The following is a 21259-nucleotide window of genomic DNA, read 5'->3' as shown; positions in this document are numbered from 1 at the left end:
TATTTCCCTCTCTCTCTCAGATTCACTCTCGCCTCATGGTCTCCTCATGGAGCTGCAGCAGCTCCCAGCCCTGATATCCTAAAGCCCACAGGGAAAGAGTGCTTCTCTCTGTCCACATGCTCATCTCTGGACCACTCACTGTGACAGGCAGTGTAAGGCTCTAACTGGTCAGGTCTGAGTTGGCTTCCCTGGAATCACATGGAGACAGGATGGGTTCTCCAATTAAAATGTAAAGCTGTTACAGGAAATAGAGTAAATTGCCCAAGATCACACAGTCTCCCACACCCTATCCCCAACTTCAGACTCCTCCGTCCAACTTCCTACACCTCAATGTCTAATAGGAATCTCAGGCTCCACATGTCCAAAACTGTCCTCCCATCTTCTGGTCCAGCCTGCTGAACTCCAAACTTCCCATAACCTGGACCAGAAACCTCAGTGGTCAGTGCTTTAGTCAGGGTTCTCCAGAGAAAGAGAACCAGTAGATAGGAGATTAGATCAGTAAGTAGGTAGGTAGGTGGGTAGAGAGATAGATAGATTTTTTTTTTTAAGATTTCTTTTTTTTTTTCTTTTGTGAAGAAGATCAGCCCTGAGCGAACATCCATACCAATCCCCCTCTTTTTGCTGAGGAAGACTGGCCCTGAGCTAACATCCGTGCCCAGCCTCCTCTACTTTATATGGGACACCACCACAGGATGGCCTGACAAGCAGTGCGTCAGTGTGTGCCCGGGATCCGAACCTGGGCCGCCAGCAGCAGAGCGCGCACGCTTAACTGCTACGCCATGGGGCTGGTCCTAGATAGACAGATTTTTATAAAAATTGATTCATGTAATTATGGAGGCTGAGAAGTGTGCATTTGGCAAGCAGGAGACCAAGGAGAGCTGATGGTGTAAGTTCCGGTCCAAGTCCGAAGGCTGGAGGAAATCGATGTCCCAGCTCAGAGACAGTCGGGCAGGGAGGTTGAATTCTCCCTTACTTGGCCTTTTTGTTCTGTTCAGGCCTTCAACTGATCAGATGAGGCCCACTCACATTGGGAAGGGCAATCTGCCTTACTCAGTCTCCCAGTTCAAATGTTAGTCTCATCCAGAACCACCCTCTCAGACACACCCAGAATAATGTTTAAGCAGATGCCTTCCCCAGTCAAGCTGCCACAAAATTAACCATCACAGTCAGTGGCTAATCTTGTTGGCCTCACCTTCAAAATGCATCCAAACTCTGAGCACTTCCTCTCCCTCTCAGCACCATGGCCCTGGGCGAAGCCACCAGCCCCTCTCACTAGGACCATCTCCATGGCCCCCTCGCTGGTGGCCCACTTCCAGCTTGGCCCCCTGCCATCTACTTTCCACATGGCATCCAGGGTCTTGCCTCTACAACTGGAGTCTGATCAGGGCATTCTTCTGCTCAAAATTTGGAAATGGCTTCCCTGCTGACATGCAGTAAATTCCATGGCCTGTATCATCAACTGCATCTGGCTGCCTCTCTAACTTCATCAGGAGCCCCTCACCCCCACCTCCTGCCCTGTGCTCCCTGGCTCCAGTCACATTGGTCCCCTGTTGTTTCTTAAACACATCAACACACTATCCTGCCTCAAGGCCTTTGCACTTGCTATTCCCTTCACCTGAAATGCTTTCCCACAATACCTGCCTCACTTCCTTGCAATCCCTGCTCATTAACTGCCTCACCACAGGGGCCTTCCCTGACATTTCTACCTAAAATAGCTCCCCGATCCCACCCTTTCTCTCTGCCCCTTACCCTACTTGTTCTGCCTGACATATTTTCTTTTCTTTTTTTGGTGGATGAGGAAGATTGGCCCTGAGCCAACAGCTGCTGCCAATCTTCCCCTTTTTGCTTGATGAAGAGTGGCCGTGGGCTAACATCTGTGCCCATCTTCCTCTATTTTGTATGTGGGTCGCCGCCACAGCATGGCTTGATGAGCGGATCCGAACCTGTGAACCCAGGCCACCAAAGCAGAGCATGCTGAACTTAACCACTATGCTACCGGGCCAGCCCCTGACATATTTTCTTATTCTCTCCCCGACCAGTGTGTCAGCTCCATGAAGTGGAAACTTGATATGTTTTGTGTCCTGCTGTATCCCCACGTCTTGGCACACAGCAGGTGCTCAATTCATAGTTGCTGAGTGAATGATTCATTGAATGAAGTGTCAGTCTCCAAAAGGGTTTAGGGAACTTCACAGAGGGAGGCTAACTTGGGTCAGGTAGGAGAATTTGAGAATTTGGGGTTCTCTCTCTAATCCTTTGAATTTACTGGAATGTATCCACCCTGACCCTGATTTCTTAAATGAGCATCATTCATTCATTCAGCAAACCTGCACTGACTTCTACTCTGGGTGGGGCCCTGATGATACCGAGCAATAGGCTAGCTCTGCTCACCTCGATCTGAGCCAATTAATCACAAAGAGTTAGGGATCGAGAAAGGAAGTTTTAATTCAATTAGCCAGAATAATCAGGAAGATGGCAGATGAATGTTTCAAAAAAACCATCATCAAAGGTTACAGAATCTTGAGGCAGTCCTACAGGGAAAACGGGCAGTAAGGAGGGGGTCCAGGGATGTTGGTCTCCAGGCATCACATCGTTCCATTCTTCTGTCAGCTGTGGTGGATACCTTGTAGGTGTGTTTCCCGCCTGTGCTCAGCCTGTTTCTGGAGAGAAACTCATAGAACAAAGTTTTAATTTATCAAGCTATCGGGGAGTACATACGTAAGCGGAGGCCATAAATCAGGAGAGCATGTGAATTTTTTTAGAGTAGGTGCAGAGCAGCAAGTAGGCACACAGAAGAGGGACTGGGGCCATTTAGCGTAACAAGATGGCCTCACTTACGCTCACTTACACTGAGCAATCATGCCCCAAGCCTGTGCTCATGAAAACAAAACAAAAATGTACGAGAAAGAAACGAACATATAGAACACTAGGTGGCCAGCTGTGAACAGTATTTACATGGTCAAAATAATGTAACCAATGACTATTTATCTAACCAAAAGTCATGATTAATCAATGATGTAACTCTATTGGAAGGGTGGGGAAAGGAGATGGGGGGTGAGGGATGATAAACACGTACTAAATCCTTACCTTCCATGGTAGGAAGTCAATAGATGCTGTCCACATTTGAAAAACCAAGAAATTGCAATGAAAGCATATTATCTAGAAATCTTGAGATAAATCCCAGAGGAAACACCTACCAGAGCTGAAGCTGGCAGCCTCTGGGGGCTCCCGTGGGGGTGGGGTGGGGTGGGATAAGGCAGAGCACCGCTAGTTTTCTTCATAAGTTTAGACGATTTGATTTTTAAAACTAAGTACATAGATTGCTTTTGTGAAAGATGACATGAGTGGAGCCATATTAAAATAGAGCCAGAGCAGCCATTTCGGACAAATTGCCTTGCACGTCTTGTTTTCTTTATCTTCCAAAATGGACCAAACCACCAACATTCCAAGAAGTCAGTAAGGACAAGAATGTCCTGTTTGCAATGACTAATGGAACTGGATTTTGCTGATGACCGCGTCACTAACCAATCGATGAAGCACAAGTCTGGCATTTTGCCTGATGACCGAATCTCAAGCCAGTCTGTGAGGTACAAACCTAGCCTTACCTCACCTAGCACCAATGAGCTCTTCCCTATCACAACTCACCTCATCTTCCTCCCTTTTGCCCATAAAACCCGAGCCCCTCTCCTGTAATCGAGACGCTATTTGGGTTTCTACCTGAATCTGTGCTCCCCAAATTGCAATTCTTTTCTCCCAAATAAACTCTTTGCCTCTTAAACAGCTTTCTGTTTTTGTAGGTTGACACTTTGGTAAAAATTAAAATGAAATGAAAAATAAATTTAATATAGATCTATAAATTATTTATGAGGATATGACCTCATGGCTGCAGGGATTAGATGTTTTGGAAAGAAGTCTTTTAAAGGTCAGTTCAAAAAGCAGCGCAGGATAATTGGCAAAATTGGGGCATGACCTAGATATTAGATAATGGAATGGTATCACTGTTACATTTCCTGAATTTGATGGTGTGACACAATGAGAAATATATATTTGGTCTCTGTCCCCGGTTCCTGGCACAGAGCCCCTAAAACCCTTGAAATTTCCTGGGTGATAGGGATGGTGGAGCATCTTTTGTTGTTCATAATAAGCCTTTTCAACCATACCTGAGTTTTGCTAATGAGGTGATGCCTGGAGGATGGGGGGCTGGTCACCAGAGGAACCAGCCTCGTGATTAGAGGGCTGGAACTTTCAGCCCCACCTCCCAACCTCTGGGGAGGGGAGAGGAGCTGGAGATCGAGTTCAATCACCAATGACACATGACCAATGATTTAATCAATCATGCCTATGTAATGGAACCTCCATAAAACCCCTAACCAATGGAGTTCAGAGAGCTTCCAGGTTGGTGAACACATCAAGGTACTGGGAGGTTGGCGCTCCTGGAGAGGGCACGGAAGCGCCATGCCCCTTCCACGTGCTTTGCCCTCTGCATCTCCTCCATTTGGCTGTTCATCTGTATCCTTTATTACATGCTTTGTAATAAACCGGTAGACATAAGAGTTTCCCTGAGATCCGTGAGCGTTTCTAGCAAATTATCGACCTTGAGGAGAGGGTCTGAGAACCCCTGATTTATAGCTGGTTGGTCAGAAGCACAGAGGACAACCTGCAGCTCATGACCGGCGTCTGAAGTGGGGGCCGTCTTGTGGGACTGAGCCCTTAACCTGCAGGGTCTGCTCTAACTCTGGGTAGTTAGTGCCAGAACTGAATTGTCGGACATCTGGCTGGTGTCTGGAGAGTTGGAGAATTGTTTAATGTGAGGGAAAACCCCACACATTTGGTGTCAGAAGTGTAGTGAAAAATAGAGAGAACCTGTTTTTCTTTGAGATGGTTATAGAAGAGAGTTCTTAGGAGATGCAGGCTGAAGTATTTAAAGGTGAAGGGGTTGATGTTTGCAACCCATTCTCAAATAATTTAAATAAATATACATATGTAAAAGTGATAAAGCAAATGTGACAAAAATTGGTAAATCAAGGTGAAGGGTATATCGGAGTTCCTTGTACCATCCTTGCAAATTTCCATAGGTTTGAAGTTTTTCCAAAACGAGAATTAAAAAAAATAAAGCAACACGATAAAATCACAAAAGGAGAGGCAACAGAGTATATGAAGCATTACCATCTATGAACTATTCTTGCCCAAAAAAGTTGAGCATACATCTTATCAAGCTTCCAGATCCAACTCCCAATTTACAAGAGCCCCCAAGGACAGAGAAACATGCTCATCTACCCCGTGGGACTGAAATCAGCAAAATCCGGATGATGGTGCTCCCTACAGGACAAACAGCCCAGCTTTTTTTCAACAAATAAATCGCAAAGGAAAAGACAAAGACAGAGGGAGAAATTCTAGAGTCAAAGAAACCTGACATCTTACCCAATTGCAATGTATTACCCTTATTTGGATACTAATACAATCATCAAAAAAAAAAAGAAAATATTTACGAAGCATCTGGAATATTGACCAGTTATTTGATGATATTATAGAACAATTCCTTTATTAGAGGTGAAAATGATATTATAGTTACATTAATAAAGACTCCTCAGCTTTTAGATTATCCTTACCTTTTGTGGGTGAAATGATACAATACCTGGGGTTTGCTCTGAAGGTGAGAGAAAGTGATGGGAACATGGATGAGTGAGATCAGCCCTGAGCTGATGGATAACTCCTGACGCTGGGTGATGGAGATTGGGTCAGGGAGGTGTTCTGCCTAATTTTGTATATGTTTAAAATCCTCCACAATCAAGAGTTTTTGAAGAGCAGCCCTCTCTGTAAGTGGCGACCGTGTGGCGACGGTCTGTACCCTGATTCATTCCCTGGACGTGAGGCTGGGGTGCGGGGTGCTGGCGACAGCCCTGTTGGACGGCTCACAAGGGAGCTCTGTCTAATGACGGAGACACGGTTGTCCCAGGTGTTCAGGAAGACTTTGCTCACAAATGTTTCATAAAATGTGAAGAGTGGAGAATGTAACCGAACCGGGATGTGGCTGTTAGCTACTCCTGCTGCTGCTGCTGTTGATGATGGTGGCGATGAGGCCCCGGGGTGCAGGTTTCTTCCGTCACACAGCAGAGGACACGTGCCTTTCTGATGAGGATTCAGGACCCAGAACCAGGAGCAGGAGCCAGGCGGGATGTTTAGAGTTCCAGCCACCCCCGGCTGAGGCGACACTTATCTCTGTATATTTGGAAATCTGTGGGCGGTGTTTATTTACTGGGAAGTCTGGGTCCCTTCCCCTGAGGGTGCTAGAAACCACAACGGCCAAAGGACACGACCTGGAGGAGGCTCAGGATGGGCAGCTGGGGGTGGGGCAGAGGCCAGGGTGGGGCCCAGTGGGTGAGAAACAGCCGCAGACTCAGTGGGGTCAGAGGTGGCCTGGCCATGGGAGGGCCTGGGCAGAGCCATCAACTTGCTGGGTGGACTCAGACAACCGTCCCCTTTCTGGACCTTGGTTTCTACATCTAAGCAGTTACATCCAGGGTCGGACAGCCCCAGGTGGGAATCCTGAGTTTGCCACTCGCTAGCTCTGACATGGCTAATCGGGGGAAGATTTTGCTTTATCGTCTATGAAATGGAGCCAATAAAGGGACCCACATTACAAGTTGTCCTGAGGGGTCGGCGAGGCGAGGGCAGAAGCTCTTAGCATGGGGCTTGGTGCTGTGGGAGCGCTCGCTACACGGAAGCTGCTAGCGCCACTGCTGCAGTCCCTTAGACGAAAGTCTTTCCAGATCTAAAGAAACCGAACACGTCAAACTTCCGTATGAAAAGGCACCATAAACACAGTTAACAGACAAGAGATGGGGGAATGAACGAGTCACCTGACAATGGAGAAGCCTGCCACATACAACCTCAGCCAGGCGATCAATGTCAACACTAACAGTGATGATAAGCGATACCACGAAAATGGCACTTTATCTCTGTGCTCTTCCCCCCAAAAGCCATAATCTCTGTCTAATCATGCGAAAAACGGACAAATCCCAATTGAGGGACATTCTACAAAACCTGACCAGTCCCCCCTCAAAACTGCCACGGTCAGAAAAAGACTAGGGGGGCTGGCCCGGTGGTGTAGCGGTTAAGTTGGAGTGCTCTGCTTCGGCGGCCTGCGGTTCGCAGGTTTGGATCCCGGGCGTGGACCTACACACTGCTCACCAAGCCATGCTGTGGCAGCGTCCCATATATAAGGTAGAAGAAGACTGGCACAGATGTTAGCACAGGGCCAATCTTCCTCACCAAAAAAAAAAAAAAAAAGACAAGGGAAGTCTGAGAAACTGTCACAATGAAGAGGAGCCTAAGAAGATGTGATGACTAGATAAAACGTGGTGTCCTGCATAGGCTCCTGGGACAGAAGAAGGACATTAGGTAAAAACTAAGGAAATGTGAAAAAGTTTAGACTTTAATTAACAATAATGTGTCAATATTGCTTAATTAATTGTGACAATTGTACCATACTAATGGAAGGTGTTAATAATAGAGAAGGCTGGGTGTGGGGTATATAGGAACTCTCTGTTTTACCTTTGCAATTTTTCTGTAAATCTAAAACTATTCTAAATTAAAGTGTGTATTAAAAAATTTAAAAAAGGGCCAGCCCTGGTGGCCTAGTGGTTGAGTTCGGCGTGCTCCACTCCAGCAGCCCAGGTTTGGTTCCTGGGCGTGGACCTACACAACTTGTCTGTCAGTGGCCATGCTGTGGTGGCAGCTTACATACAAAAAATAGAGGAAGATTGGCAACAGATGTTAGCTCAGGGGCAAATCTTCCTCAGCAAAAAAAAAATATATATATATATATATAATTTTTTTAAAAAAAAGAAAGAAAAAAAAGATGAGATAACCTGGAGGGAAACTATTTGCAACAAATAAAACAAGAGAAAGATCTGTAACCAGGATACATAAGAACTCCTGTAAATGTGCAAAGGAAAGAAATCGGCAAATTCACAGAAGGGGAGACAAACGGGTGAATACTCACATGAAGAGATGCCAGCCCACCCTGTAATCAGAGGACTGCAAATTAAAACAATAATGAACCAACATCTTTACTCATGTATCAAACTGACGGTGTGAGGTATTGATGAGGACATAGAGAAATACTTAGGGTTAGCAGGAGTATAAATTGGTACACTCTTTGGAGGAGACAATGTGGCTGTAATTTTTAAGGTAAAAATGCACATGTCCAGTGTGTTTGTTGCAGCATTATTTGTAATAAAAATTAGGAACAATCCTGGTCCATCAAAAGGAGACCATGATGTACCCATACAACGGAATATTCCGCAATAAAGGAAAAGCATGAGGGGCCAGCCCCGTGGCATAGTGGTTAAGTCCAGCACGCTCTGCTTTGGCGGCCCAGGTTCATGGGTTCAGATCCCAGGCGCAGACCTACACCACTTGTCAAGCCATACTGTGGGGGCAACTCACATACAAAATAGAGGAAGATGGGCATAGATGTTAGCTCAGGGTTAATCTTCCTCAAGCAAAAAGAGAGGAAGATTGGCAACAGATGTTAGCTCAGAGCAAATCTTCCTCACCAAAAAAAAACTAAAAAGAAAAAGCAGGAAATAGACCCATAGTACAAATAGTGCCACAACAACAGGCAACACTGCACAGTACTCCTCATGTGCTGGCCTCTCCCTAAATGTAACTTTCACAACTCCGTGAGTTAATTACTATTGTTATTCCCATTTTACAGATGAGAAAAATGAGTCACAGAGAGGATAAGTAATTTTCCCATGGTTGCACAGTTAGTAAATAGCAGAGGAGGGATTTGAACTCCGGCAAGCTGGCTCTAAACAGCAAAATATAGATGCACACACACAAATCTGGGTGTATATACGTATGTGTAAGTGCATAAACCATCAGCTGATAAATATACTTGCTTTTAGAGGCCAGAGTGGGAGGATGAGGAGGATGGGGCTTTCGCTTGATCTGTGTAGAAGAGAATTATTTTAATTCTGGGGTTGTTTTTGTTTTTCCTTTCATTTTACTATTCCCTCCGGCCAACCCCCACCCCCAACACCACTACACCCGCCCGCACTGGCCGCTGGACGGCCTTCCCCAGCACTGGCCCCAGGAGGCCGACACAGGAGAACAAAGAAGTCATTGATAAGCTTTGGGTTTCAAATTAGGCTTTTCAAAGCCCACAGCAGAAACAACAGCCTTGAGAACAAGCTTCTCCTGGTAGGATCTTGCTATTGTGGGGCTTTCTGAGGAAGAAGGAGTTTGTTGAGAAATGAGGGGCTGCAGGCCTTGGAGGTCTCATAGTACGAAGTTTTCCACAACTGCCCAGGTGCGGAAGGAGGTGTGTGTGGGGGGGGGGGGGGGAGGTAGGCACGGTTCCCTGCGTCCAGCAGGTGGGAAGAGAAGCTCTAGGGGCCTGAGATGTGCCCCAGCCCCACATCTCCCCCATCTCTGCCCATGTCCCAGGCCCTGGCCTCCCACAAGAGCCCCAGGAGGCCTACAAGCCTCAGGGAGAGCTACTTAGCCATGTCTGAGGTAAAACCAGCAGGTAAGAAACCAGTCTGGGCCCTCAAGCCACCACTCTTGCACCCCACAGAGACAGAAGAGCTTCTGAATGTTTCCTGAGCTCTCTAAGAACACTAGCTCAGGCCCTAAGGGCTTGGAGCCAGGAAGGGAGGATGTGGTGTGTGGCCTGTTGACCTGTTGACAGAGGCCTGGTCAGGCTCTGATCAGCAACAGCCAACGCTAGACAGAGGCCAACATCCAGGAGCTGAGGGGTGATCCCGCCTCAGGCGGAGGACAGAAAAACGTGGGGCGACCCGGTGCCCCTTTCCTGATGCTGGAACCACACCTAGACCCGTGGAGCTTGGATCTGCCCTGGGAGAAGAGAAGGGGCAGGGAGAGAAACTGGCTTACGACCCATCAGTGGTTTCTGAAATTCAGTGGGTTGACACAACAGAATAGAATCAAATAAAACAGCACAGAATAGAGTAGAAAATAGGAATAGAATAGAAAATGTCAGTGTATCACGTTAAGCATTATTTTATGAAATTTTTGCTACATGATGAATTGATTAAATGTCACACTGGGTTTCAAAGTGCAGTGAATTTCCTACTGCTAGCCAAGGTCAAAAATATGGGGAAAACTTTCTCAAAGGCTTCAAAGTCTAAGTGTAAATGGAAAGTGCCCGATGCTAAATTGGCCAGATGCGTCAGGGATTTCGCTGCCATTGAGCAGAATTGCGGAACAGCAAGCTCAGTTAGAGGTAGAGTTACAGTTTTTCATACTAACTTTTGTGTTTTAAATCTTAAACTACAGCCATTTCTTTGATTTTTGGTACAGTGAGGATATAACTGTATAGTTTCTGTAATTTAAAAAAATTTAACGAATGTATTTCTTAAAGACTAGCATGACTGCAAATAAAAAGCAAAAAGGACCAGCTGTGACGTTATCTGGGGCCTTTGTTTTTTAAAACCCATATGAATAAGAACCCAAAAGAGAGCCGCCCTGATGGGCTAGTGGTTAAAGTCCTGCACTCTCCGCCTTGGCCGCCAGGGTTCATTTCCAGGTCGCGGAACCACACCACCCATCTGTCAGTTGCCGTGCTGCGGAGGAGGCTCATATAGCACTACAAGGACTTACAACTAGGATATACAACCATGTGCTGGCGCTTTAGGGAGAAGCAAAAAAAAGAACCCAGAAGACTGTTCTCTCATTTGGCCTAGAAGTGGCCAACTCCCTCTCTGTCCCTGCAGATGGTCCTCACTGCACACCTGGGTACAATCAGAAAGGGACCTGGGAGAAGGGGATCAAAGGTGACAAGCCTAAGCTCCCCCTTCAAAGAGCATCCTATTGCTCATTGTGCCCACTCTGTGGCCACCCTGTGTGAGGCATCAGGGTGAAGCTGGTGACAAGAGTCCTCGTCATCATAAGGGACAAGTGGGCCTGATGGGCACAAAATTGACCATTGTGATACTGGTTGGGGGAGTTCTAAAGGGGTGAGATAAGCCACATAGGATGGAACTATGACCCCACCACGGGGGCAGTGGGAAGAGAGCAGAAATGGCATGCAGGATGAGGATGGGGTTCTGTGAGCCCTGAAGGTTGCATATGAGTTAGGCAGGTGGGAAAAGCACCCTCCAGGCAGCCAACAAAGTCCCTGAAGGGTGTGAGGGCTCCCTACCCAGTGGAGAAACTGTCTGGCCCCACCATCTCCGGGCCTGGAGGGCCGGGGCCCTGGAGGACTGTGTCAGACAAGGTCAAGGGTAGACTGGGTTGAGCAGGGTGCTGCCCAGGGTGATGTGCCCAAGGCAAGGAGAGCCATCACTGAGGAGGAAAACCAGAGGTCAACCCCAAGGGACAGTGCCACCTGCCAGATCCAAGTGGCAAGCATGAGTCTGTGCATGGGGTGCAAGCAAAGGGGCCAGGAACTGAGAAGGTCCTGGATTGTGTTCCCCCCACCAAATTCATATGTCGCAGCCCTAACCCCCAACAGACTGTATTTGTATTTGGGCCTTTGGGGAGGTAATTAAGGTTAAATGAGGTCATAAGGGTGGGGCCCTAATCCAATAGGACTGGCGTCCTCATAAGAAGAAGAAAAGACACCAGAGAGCGCTCTCTGTCTCCAGGGCACACAGATGAGAAAGACCATGAGAGGGCACAGCCAGAAGGTGGCCCTCTACAAGACAGAGAGGTCTCACCAGAAACCAACCCTGCCAGCACCTTGATCTTGGACTTCTAACCTCTGTAACCATGAGAAAATCAATTGCTGTTGTTTAAGCCACTCTGTGGTATTTTGTTATGGCAGCCCAAGCAGACTAAGACAGTCAGGCTGGGAAGAAGAGCTCAAGATGGGGCAAGGAGAGAGGCAGCATGGGCTACACGAGTTGCAGGGCCCTGGGCAAAATGAAAATGCTGGATTCTTTATTCAAAAGTCACTGAGAGGGCCGGCCCCGTGGCTTAGCGGTTAAGCGCACGCGCTCCGCTGCTGGTGGTCCGGGTTCGGATCCCGGGCGCACACCGACGCACCACTTCTTCGGCCATGCTGAGGCCGAGTCCCACATACAGCAACTAGAAGGATGTGCAGCTATGACATACAACTATGTACTGGGCCTTTGGGGGGAAAAAAATAAATAAATAAAATTATAACAAAAAAAAAAGTCACTGAGAATTTCAGGATGGCAACAAGCAGAGCATTAAACCATGCCTGGGCGACCGTGCCCATGAACAGGCTGTACACCCAAGAGGCCCGCCCTGATTAGAGGTTCAGGATGGAGGCCTTGAACTAATGCGGGGGTCAGAGGTCTGCCTGTACTGCGTGCTGGGGTCCTCATAAGGGCTTGTGCACAGAGACAGGCACACAGCAATTCAAACAGCAAGCAGAAGAATGCGATTGGAGTTGAAATGGAGTTGCAAAGGAAGTGCAGTAAGCACAGCTGGAGAGAGAGGATTTCACAGGAAGAGTGAGGATGAGCAACGAGGAGGCAGCAGAGACAACTTTTGGGCGCCATCAGCATCCCTTACTCCTCCCCTCATCCTGAACGGCAGGCCTTGGCAGCCATGTTTGTACCACATGACTGCACTCCTGGCAACAGGGGATTGGAGCAGAGCTGATCACCTGACCCAAGCCAGCCAATCAAAGCTCTCTCCTGAGAATGCAGTGGAGGTTGGAATTCTAGAAGATGATGTTACCCAGGAAGCTGTGGGTGGCCATTCTCCCCCATCAGGGGCTGCAGAGAAGAAAGCTGAATCCCCAAGGCTAGCTACTTGGGTTCATGACTGCCTCTCCATCCTTGAGCTTTGTCCTTTATGGACACCTGGCTACCTTGCTGCCCTGGGGTGCCTTGAAACGCTGAATCTTTTTGATAAATCTGCCTCTTTTGCTTCAGCTAGCTTGAGTGGGTTTCCGTTACTTGCTGGCAGTTGGAAAAGGCTTCACAGAGAAGGGGTGGGAGGAAATGAGCTGGGCTCTGAAGGATGAGCAAGAAATAGGAAGTGGATGACGTGGTGGGAGACCCGAGTTCCTGGTGGGGTGGAATGAGCTTGAACACCGGGGAGGCAGAGTGGGGCCAAGACTGGGGTGACACAGAGGCAGGGGAGGCCCAGTAGGAGACGGGAGGGACCACTGGAGGGTTTCAGAAGTGCTGCTCTGGCGGCTGGCAGCGTGGAGGGGACAGCCCAGAGGGGTTGGGACAGGAGGCCTGGGAGACAGTGCACCTCATCCCCCAGGGGAGACTGAAGACACTCCCTGCCCTGTGTTGAGCCTGTGGGCAGAGGGCCTTTCCGGGGACTGCTCCATGGCCCGTCTCCTGGTTCTGCAGGACCCGGCAGCCACCCACCCTCAGGGGTCACAGCTGTGTAGGGTGCTCTGCTGAGCGCTTCCTTCACACTCCTTCAGGTTTGCTAATTTTACACGGAGAGTTCTCAGTTCCTGAGTAGGAGGCGGTAATAAGAAGGAGTGGGAGAAGAAAGAATATACTTCTTTATTAAAAGACTGGATTTGAGTTGAAGGATTTTTCTTCATTTCTGAGGCAGAGCACTTCCTCCCTAAATCCCGAGGAAGTCCCACTTCATCTGATTTTCTCCTCCTTTTACTCGTCTGTTCATTCATTAGCTCATTATTATTATCACTTGTTACTCATTTGTTTGAATCCCACCTCTGCCACCTGCTAGTGTTTGTTCTTGGCCACATTTCTTTTTTTTTAGTGGAAAATCATTTGATTTATTCTCCCACCAGATAAAAGTAGAAACCACACTTAAGTACAATCAAGTTGTAAGAGCATCAAGTACGTGAACCCCCTTATCAGGTCTCATTTATAGTTTGTCATCAACCACTCTGTCTTTAAAAATAACTCTTTTTTTCTCCCAGCTTTTTTGAGATATAAATGACATCTAACGTTGTGCAAGTGTAAAGTGTACAACATGTTGATTTGATACACTATGTACTGCAAAATGATCAGCACCATAGTGTTAGCTAACACATCCATTGCATCACAGAATTACCATTTCTTTTTTGTGGTGAGAATATTTAAGATTGACTCTCGTAGCAAGTTTCAAGTATATAATACAGTATTATTAACTATAATCACAATGCTGTACATTAGATCCCCAGAACTCAGTCATTTTATAACGAGAATTTTGTACCCTTTGACCAATATCTGCCCATATCCTCCACCCCCCAGCCACTGGTAACCGCCACTCCACTTTCTCTTTCTATGAGTTTGGCTATGTGTGTGTGTGTGTGTGTGAGGATGATCAACCCTGAACTAACATCCGATGCCAATCCTCTTCTTTTTTTTTGCCGAGGAAGATTGACCCTGGGCTAACATCAGTGCCTGTCTTCCTTCACTTTATACGGGACACTGTGACAGCATGGCTTGACAAGTGGTGTGTCGGTGTGCGCCCGGGATCCGAATTTGCGAACCCTTGGGCAGCCGAAGCGCAGTGCGCTCTTAACCGCTACGCCACCGGGCCAGCCCCTGAGTTTGGCTGTTTTAATTCCATATATAAGTAATATTGTGCAGTATTTGTCTTTATCTGACTTCTTTCACTTAGCATTATGCCCTCAAGGTTCATCCATAGTATCACAAATGGCAGGATTTCTTTCTTTCTCGTGGCTGAACAATATTCCATTGTATTGTGAAAGATGACATGAGTGGAGCCATATTAAAATAAAGCTGGAGCAGCCATTTCAGAGGAATTGCCTTGCACGTCTTGTTTTCTTTATCTTCCAAAGTGGACCAAACCATCGATATTCCAAGAAGTCAGTAAGGACAAAAATGTCCTGTCTGCAAGGACCCATGGAACTGGACTTTGCTGACGGCGGAATCGCTAACCAGTCAATGAAGCACAAGTCTGGCCTTTTGCCTGATGACTGAATCTCAAGCCAATCTATGAAGCACAAACCTAGCCTTACCTCATCTGGCACCAATGAACTCTTCCCTATCACAACTCACCTCATCTGCCTCTCTTTTTCCCATAAAAACCCTGAGCCCCTTTCCTGTAATCAGAGCACTTTTGAGTTTCTACTCGTATCTGTGTCTCCCGAATTGCAATTCTTGAGACCCCAAATAAACTTTTTGCTTCTCTTGCAGTTTATGCCTCTTATTTGTTGACGTTACATATCTCCGCATCTTCTTTATCCATTCATCTGTGGACGGACACTTAGGTTGTTTCCATGTCGTGTTGGCCACATTTCTTAACCTTTCTATGCCTCGGTTTCTGAATGTGTAAAGGGCGGCTGATCAAGGAACCTTCACCTAGGGGTGTTGAGGGGATTAAACGAGCCAATACATGTAATGCGCTAGAACTATGCCTAGCACTGAAGGCCTTTGTAAATGTGTGTTCTTGATTTTTGAATATTGACAAAGCACCTGCTAAATGCTTGGCCTGAAGGACCGAGAGATAACTAAGAAATGGCATCTACTCCTCAACTGGCCAGCATCCAGTAGGGACAGGCACAGAAACAAATACCTCTAGGACACACACTGTATGTGATGTGCTAGAGGAAGAGTCCAGGTACTGTGGGAGAGGAGAGTGACTGGTTGTTATGGAGAGTTCACAGGAAAGGGTTTTGAAGGATGAAGAGGAGTTTACATGCACAGAAGCAGATAGAAGGCATTCCAGACAAAGGAATTACATTGAGCAAAAGCTTGGAGGCAAGGAAGGGCTTAGTGTGTTCGGGGAATAGTTAGTAGGGCATTGTGGCTGAAGCTTCAAGTGTATGGCCTGAGAGATGGTGAGGGCTAGACAAGAGGCTGAAGTGATGGTGAGAAAATACAACGAAAATATCTGACCTGTGACTTCTGGCTTACCCAGACATTTAGAGAAAATATTTTGCCATCTCTCAGACTAGAAAAAAGAAGAACAGAGTCTTAAGAATTACCCTGAAGAAGGATCTTCACTCAATCATTCCTCCCCTGTGGAAGCATCCATGCCAGCACTATCCCAGGCTCCCTCGAGGGGGAGGGTATGACATGATTTCTGGAGCTAGCAACCTTGCCCACGTCCAGGCTCCAGCTCTGACATGCTGGGCCTTGAGGGGTGGGAGGACAGGCTAGAGCCAAGAGGGGGTCAGTGTCCAGACAGTAGGCATCATGATGTAGCTGGAGGTGGGTGGAGTGAAGCCCCACCAGCCCACGGGTCCCCCGACCCCTTCCAGGGCTCTGTCCCCAACCCTCAGCTCATGCCCCTTCATCTCGCCAGGACTGTTCCAGCTCTGTGTTAGCTGGCTGCCCAGCATCCTGCTGATGACACCTGCTACCACCTCCAAAAGCTTTCTGTGGCTGCCTGGCATCCTGCTCACGCCCGTGAGGCCCTGACACCTCTCTCCAGGCATCCTGGGGGAGGGCAGCCTCGGCCGTGGCTCAGGGTGGGGGGAGGGGTCAGGAGATGCATTCCTGCAGTTCTTTTGCCCTATTTTAATAGAGGCCTGTTGGCGATGGTGCCCACAATTTATTGGTCTCACCCCCTGGAATAGGCTGAGCCAAGGGAATTCCAGGCCTGGGGAAGTGGGGAAAGAATTTGGGGGCCAGGGCCATTTAAGACTTTCCCAGGATGCAGCTCCTCTTTCTCCTGAAAGCCCCATCTCACAATGTGTCACATAAAATGGATACACACTCCACAGTAAATAGAATTCTTTACCACACTACCTTGAGGTGCAGCTTGCTAGTTGTGCATGATCAAATATTACCTTCGATTTTCTTTTCTTCCTTTTTTTCCTGTGAGGAAGATCAGCCCTGAGCTAACATCCATGCCAACCCTACTCTTTTTGCCGAGGAAGACTGGCCCTGGGCTCACATCCGTGCCCATCTTCCTCCACTTTATACGGGACGCTGCCTCAGCATGGCCTTACAAGTGGTGCGTCGGTGCGCGCCCGGGATCCAGACCCGGGCCGCCAGCAGCGGAGCGTGCGCACTTAACCACTACTCCATGGGGCTGGCCCCCCCCAATTTCCTTTTCTTTTTGTATTTTGAAGGCAATAATTTTCCCCAGGTGTCAGATGAGGTATGCCCTTGCCAAACTGAGTTGGAGGCACTGGGCTGTCTTTGAAGAGCCTTCCACAGGGGCCTACAATCCCTCAGCCCTCCAGAGCCTCTTGCCCTGAACCCCACAGTGTCCCCCCGCACAATCCCACCCTTAGCAACAAACCTCCTGTGAAATTGACATCCTCCTTAGAGGTGAGGGACTCTGCCAGCTCTGCCCCCTCCTCAACTCCTTACTTTGTACATCTCCACATTCCTCAATATTCTGCTACCATCTCTTGCAGCACCCACCCAACCCCAGGGGCAACTGAGGCTGAGGGGTTAAGAAGTCCCAGTCCCAGGCGCAAAGCTGAGTGGGTCTCCCTGCTCCCTGCCCAGCTCCAGGTACTAGGGGTCCCCGCTGGTCTCCCCTGATCGTCCTTGTGCCTCAAAACCACACTGTAGTTCATCATGATGAAGATGAGGTCGAGGTTGGAGATGCCACAGAAGGAACAGAGACTGACCAAGAGGATGCCAGGGGCAGGTAGCCTGGGAAAGGGGTGAGGAAGTGCCAGGCACCCTACAGGGCCTGGGGGTGGGGTTGGGGACAGAGGGTGCCACACCCCCCACCGCTGTTGACTCACGACATGACTCCTGCTCCTGCTCTCTCAGCCTCCGTTTCCCCATCTGCCTTGGAGTAAATGAGTTAACAGGGGGCATGAATCCAGCCAGCCAGTTTGGGGGCTCTGGCAGGGAGCCTGGCACCTCCCCCAACCCCTTTGCCAGGCTTATGCTCCTGTGGCGGAGCCCAGGGGATGGGCCGGCCCCCTTCTTGATCTCCTCTTTCTCGCTGGCCTCCTAGGTCAGCTTGGGGGCTAGGTGCCCCCGCACCCCCACCAATACACACTCTGTGCTACAGGACCTGGCTCTGGATTCGTGGATCCCTATGTGGATGGCCTGGGAGCCACATTCACTCCCATCCAGCCATTGGCAAGAGTCCCACAGCTTCTCAGACCCTCCAGAAGCCAGGACTGCCCCAGAGGAAACCTCCAGTTCTGCCTGCGAGTTCTGGAAAGTTCTCTGTGCTCAGCCTCAGTTATCCATTACCTTTCCATAAACAGGGATCATGTGCCCCAACATCACCAACTGCTATGAGGATTACATGGGGTAATGGGCGAGAATGCATTTTGCACAATGTCAAGTACATAAATTCTAGTTCTGTGCTATTACTTCAGAGAAAGTCTGCGGGGGGAGGGTAACAGTGGCAGCTTCCATTTGCCGAGGGCTTGCTCTACACCAGGCACGAAGTCCTTTATCGCTCCTTCAACCTTGTTAGGTGAGAATGGCTTCATCCTCATCTTACAGATGAGGGCACTGAGCTCAGAGAAGTGAAGTCGCTTGTCCGGAATGGGAATTCAAGTTCATGTCTGCCTGACCTCAGAGCTCGTGCCCAGGAGCATTAGCCTAAGCATCTCCAAAAATGAAAGAGTTGCGCCTGCAGAGGACACAGGCTTCAAGATGAGGGCAGACAAGTGGTGGGCCCGGGGCCTGGACAATGTAGAGCTGCTCGCTGGAGCACTGGCCTTGGAGCTCACGTACCAGCCCCGTCTCCAGAGCCTCCCACCTGTGCAGCCTCGGCTGGCCTTTCCTTCCTCTGGGCCTTAGTTACTTGATCTGTAAATAGAGCTGACTCCACATACAGTATCCCCACGGGGCCGGGATGGAGTATCCTTTGGGCCAGACCTCAGGGCAATTTCTCACCTGAGGTGCCCTGGCTCTTCAGGAACTGGTTGCAGTTGTCTCAGAGGCTGATGAAGAATGAGAAGGGGCCCCACTAGGAGATGGTGCCAGCAGGCCCACAGGTATGGACATTCCTACAAGGGCAGGCTGGTGAAGAAGATGGCCGGGATCTGGTGACGCAGCTGGCTGCAGCTACTAGAGCTTGGGGACTTCACGACAGGATCAAGAGAGATGACGACACAGGGCCTTCACCGACCCGCCCTGCAGCCACAACCTGGACTCCAAGTCGCACCGGACATTCCTATCCTGAGGAGCTTCCAAGGGTCCAGAGAGCCTCTGGCCAGAGGCAGGTGATTCGTGTCACCCTCTCTGGGGCCACCACAGCATCACCTGATGGGTGCATCACCTGCCAGGGGGTCTACATCCTGTTAGGATCCCAGATAGGGTGTGGACCCTCAAGGCAGAGCCCCCTCTGGGGATGGCTTCTCTGCCTTGCAGGGTCTATAGGGGAGACTGAAAGTGGGCTCGTCTTGGGCAGGAGATGTGCCCAGGCCCAGGTAAGGCCTTGGCTGTGACCACAGCTTGCAGTTAATTCCAGCTGTCTCAGACCCTCCATCTGTTATCAGACAGTCCCTGGTTACATTGTCCTTGGGACCCTAGATACCATTGCACATCCCCTCTCCTCAACACCCACTCTGGGATCCAAGCTTCCCTCCCACCGGCACTTCATTCACTCATTCATTCATTTATTCACACAACAAACCTTTATTGAGTACCTACTATGTGCCAGGCACTGTCCCAGATATACTACAAGGAAGAAGAAAGGCAAGATCTGTAAAAGTGCAGAGTTTAAACAGAGACTCTGGGAACTGGCCCAGTGGTGTAGTGGTTAAGTTCGTGTGCTCCAATTCGATGTCCCGGGGCTTACAGGTTCGGATCCCGGGTGTGGATCTATGCACCGCTTATCAAGCCATGCTGTGGCAGGCATCCCACATATAAAATAGAGGAAGATGGGCACAGATGTTAGCCCAGGGCCAATCTTCCTCAGCAAAAAGAGGAGGATTGGCAACAGATGTTAGCTCAGGGCTAATCTTCCTCACCAAAAAGAAAAGAAAAAAAAAGCAGAGACTCTGGAGCCAGGCTACCTGGGTTCAAATCCTGGCTCTGTTGCTTTCCAGCTGTGTGACCATGAGCAAGTTACATAACCTCTCTGAGCTCCAATTGCCTTGACTGTAAAAGAGGGCTAAGATTAGTATCTCCCCATGGGTTGGGGTGAGGCCTCAATGCCTTAATACAATGTTAGAAGAGTGCTTGGGACATAGTAAGCGTGCCATATGTTTGCAATTATTAGTCTAGTGGGGGATGCAGAAAATGAAACAAATAAATAAAATAATTGCAGATTATAGCTGGTGTTTTGAAGGAAATAAACAGCATGCTGTGGGGTCCTCAGGAGGGCCTTTCTGTCCAGGTGACTTCTTAAGGGTGATGCGTAGAAGTTGGAGGAAGCAGTGTTAGCCAGAGCAGGGAAAGTGCTTTCCAGGCAGAGAGACCAGCAAGTGAGAATCCCTGAGGCGGAAAATGGCTTGGCAGGTGTCTGGAACGCCAGAAGGCCGGAGATCCATGAGCGAGGAGGCGGATGGCACGGCAGGTCAGAGAGGCCAGCAGCGAGGGCCTTGTGGACCATAGGAAGGAGTTTGGCTTTTATTCCAGGGCGATGGGCAGCCACACGAGGTGTTTTTGTTTCTGCAAGTTATATTGAAATGTATCACACATGCAGAAATTATACAAATCTTAAGTGTGCAATGCCGCAAATTTTCACAAAGTGAACATACCAGAGAACCAGCAAGGAGATCAAAACCAGAACATGAGCAGCACCCCAGAATCCCACCCCCATGGGAACCACCATCCTGACTGCTAACAGCAGAGAGTAGTTTTGCCCATTTTTTGAACTTTCTATAAACGGAATCATACAGCCTGTGCTCTTTTCTGCCTGGCTTCTTTTGCTCAGCATTGCAAGTGCAATTCACCAACCTTGTTGCAGGTGGTGGTAGTTTTGTTTCTTTGCTGCGGTGTCTTTGGCCCCCATGCAGCAGGCTCTTCTATTCATTGAAGGGTTTTGAACATGAAATTGACAAGATCTCCTTTCCAGCTCCCTCCAGTCCCTGCATCACCCCCGGGGCTGACACCAGAACCAGACCCGCCTCAGCTGCCCCTTTCTGCTGTTGCAATAGCAGCCTGGATCAGAGGTGCAGGTAGTGTGTCCAACCGACCACGCCCTCCCAAACCAGGAACCCTGACGTTGCTCAGGCCTCGGTGTCCACGCGGAAAATGGGCTCAGTCATATCAAAGCTGCAGGTGGCTGAGAAGATTAAGTTAAATGAGAAATGGTAGTGAAAGCCCAGGGCCCAGCCACCCCACCCCCCAAAGGGGCATAATTACCTTTTCTCCTTTCTCTTCCAGGTACAGAAAATGAACGGAAAACAAGGGCGCCCCCTGTGGGTGGGAGTGAAACTGCACCCCTGGCTCCCCAGGGTCCTGCCTTCTAAGCCAAGGAAGCCCCCTGCCCACAA

The sequence above is a fragment of the Diceros bicornis genome, chromosome 31 (genome assembly GCF_020826845.1).
Source record: "Diceros bicornis minor isolate mBicDic1 chromosome 31, mDicBic1.mat.cur, whole genome shotgun sequence".
Lineage (NCBI taxonomy): Eukaryota > Metazoa > Chordata > Mammalia > Perissodactyla > Rhinocerotidae > Diceros > Diceros bicornis.
This window is presented reverse-complemented; position numbering follows the sequence as displayed.